The 3,281-nt window shown below is 27.0% G+C and overlaps 1 long non-coding RNA gene across 1 annotated transcript; it reads left to right on the top strand.

Annotated features, from left to right (window-relative positions):
- The first annotated feature begins 218 nt into the window (after positions 1-218).
- On the top strand, positions 219-1,461 carry LOC126742045 (uncharacterized). The gene is made up of 3 exons (XR_007662469.1): positions 219-444; positions 691-787; positions 949-1,461. It is a non-coding gene; the product is annotated as an uncharacterized LOC126742045 (long non-coding RNA).
- Positions 1,462-3,281: the final 1,820 nt, after the last annotated feature.

Here is a 3,281-nt window from a genome sequence, read left to right as displayed (position 1 = left end):
TGTAAGGATGTCGCACGGCAGCCACCACCGTGACGCATCCCAATTCATGCCATTGTCAACCCTCATTTTCAGTAATATTTCGCAGTAAGTGAATAAAGTAATAAGTGCAACGCTCATACTTAATTGGTTTTATTAATAAATTAAATATACAGTCCACAAAAAGTAAGCAGTAAAAAGAATAAAATAAAAGTGTAATTTAATAGCAACAGAACCAGCGACGAAATAAAATAACCCCAAACAGATGCTCTGAAAGAGGCTCAAATACTGGCGAATCAAGGGTATAGGACATATTATCCCTTTCTTGATCCCCCGAAAGACTGTTCAGGTGCAAAGTTCCGAAAATTATACCGTCTAGCAAAACCTCTAACCTTGGAATTGGTAAAGCTTTTAGGTCCACACTTGACAACTCTAACCAGAATAAGTGAACTTACAATTTAAAAAAAAGTAAGTATACATAATAATGCGTAAATTATATTCTTTTATTAAAAAAAAAACAAGATCTACTTTGTATAAAAATATTAATAAAAAAATAATTGAATCATATAAAGAATAGAAAATCAGTTTTAAACTCTGACTAACTCAATTTAAAAAAGCCTACTTTACGCCTTTTATCAACTTAAAATTATATACTATAATTTCATTTTCTTAATTTAGTTTTACTGAAAATTTATTTAATTTTTTTTGACATAGGTTTTAACAACATTGAGGGATATAACCAGGAATATTAATCATGGAATTTCTTAAAGCAGTGCTTCCAAAGCAATACATGAGTTAAAGTCTCTAAAAGGTATGTAAGTCAAATAATCTCTGCCTTTATAAATTTGTAGTAGCTGTAACATACATAGTAATATAAACAACATGATTATATTATTATTTTATATTTAAGTACAAGCCCAAATCATTTTAAATTACCAAACTCAACTCAAAAATTTGTGTTTTTCTTTTAAGGTTTTATCGGAAATACAATTTTCCAGTTATAATTGGATGTGTGGACTGTCCCCATATTGCAATTGTCTCCACCACAGGGTCAGTATCCTGAGGAAGTATATGTAAATAGGAAAGTGTACCACTCGATTAATACACAGCTGATTTGTGATCTTGAATTGAAGATTTTAAATATTTATACCAAGTAGCCATGATAATTTTATTTTTAACAAAAATAGTGCCCACATATGCCATACCATATAAGAAATATCCATAATAATAGATACAGATCATTTTCTTTTCGTGGAGACTATGTATATGCCTTAAGGCAATTGATGTTAACACTCATCCTTATTGCTGAACCAGGTAGCCCGGAAGATAACTACAATATGGCTCAAAAAATGACAAGAGCAACTATTGAAAAATATAATGGGGTACCGAGATTACGAATTAGGTGCCTTTTGCACCACAGAGTATTACACTACAATCCATTCACTGCATCTAAAAATATAAATGCACGTAGCGTTTTACACAATATATGCATTGGGAACAACATTACCTCTGTTCAATTTGGAGATGATGAAGAACCAGCAAATAAATGTTGATTATAAGATTTTTAAAAATAATGCTGGTAATAATGATATACCTCAGAAAAGGAATAGAAACCCTGACCTTATTACACGAAGAAGGATGCAACAATTATTACTTAGAAATCATTTTTCAAATTAATTTGTAATTTTTAATAAATACATAAATATGTTTAATATGAATTAGAGTTGTTTTGTATAAAATCAATTGCACGAAAGATTGATTGCAAACATTCTCCCTACTGTAGGAAACTCTGACGTACAAACAGAAAAAAAGTAATTATTAAATTGTATTAATATTAATGAGACAAATAATAAGATTAAACACTTTATTTTATTTTTAGCTAACAACAAACTAATATGGAAATATCATAATAAATAAAACAATATTTAAATAGAAAAAACTATATCATAACTATAAAATAATAATAAATAATAAAATAGAATAATAATAAATTATAACTATAAATAATATATAACTATATAATATACAAACAAATGTAAGTTTTATATTTATCAACAAAAAATCTTGTTCAGAAGTCTCATAATACAAAACTATTGAAATGCATCTCAAGTAAAATATACCTGCAAATCAAAAATAACACTTATGTATAATCTAACTGTAATATTAGGAATAAGAAATCATTAGTTACAAACCAATAAATTACTCAAATAAAAAAAAATTTACCTAGTTATAAGTTTAACACTTACTAGAAAACAAGATATCATGTTATAAAGACTAATAGTTCGTAATACAAAAATCGCTGTAATAACTCAAAACTAAATAATAAGGAACTCTAAGACAAATTAAAAACATTTAGTACATTACATAAGTTACATATTTATCACAACTTACATAAATATCTTCAAAAATTTTAAATGTTTTTTTAAGAAATATAAATAATATTAATAATATTAATTATGGTTTATTTATGCCTAAATATACTTGCTTATAAATAAAATACTACATATTAAAACTATCAACTATTCGGAATAAAAAGCCTGATGTAGCTTACTACCAGTAATGTTAGTTTATTGGAATCAATGCTGATAAAATATCATCAGTTACAGAGGCCAATGACGTATAACACCTGTGGTTCGATCTAAACCCTGATCGAACCACAGGTGTTATTGGTAAAGTAAACATTGTGTCACTGGTAAAATTAGATTTTTTTAAAAAAGAGTCTTTAATATATTTGTAAAGCTGCATTTCCATTACTTTTTTTAATAGTTTTGATAGCGTTGAAAGAATGCTTATTGGTCTCAGCTCGCTCAGAGGATTTACCGTCTTGGGTGAAGGGCTAACGTTTGCTCTTTTTTTATATTGAAGGAGAAACAGAATTTTCGAGACAGAAGTTAACCACATAGACAGGCATAGTCGGGTGGTAATTATATTAATTTCTTCAATGCCTGTGGCAGTAGTTTTAATGTTAATTATTAACCTTTACAATATCATACTCCGACACGTCCAAAAACCTAAAACTTGTTTTAAATAAGTTATTTTTAACACTTTCATACTAATTTAGAATATTTTTGTTCAAATTAAATTTTGGAACAAAGTTAATAAAAAACTGATTAATTTTTTCAACGTTTTCAAGATTTTTAGGAGTATTATTTCTATTTTCTTTATTTTTTAGGTTAAGTAATTGTATTGAAGACCAAACTTCTTTTATAGCAGTTAATTGTATATAAAATGTATATAAACCCAATTTGAAACTTGATTTAAATTAAGTTTCCTAAATTTGATAAAATTATTAATATCGTATTAAT

This window comes from Anthonomus grandis, chromosome 11, assembly GCF_022605725.1.
Source record: "Anthonomus grandis grandis chromosome 11, icAntGran1.3, whole genome shotgun sequence".
Classification (NCBI taxonomy): Eukaryota; Metazoa; Arthropoda; class Insecta; order Coleoptera; family Curculionidae; genus Anthonomus; species Anthonomus grandis.
Note: the sequence above shows the minus strand (reverse complement) of the source record. Positions and strands in the feature narration are given on the sequence as shown.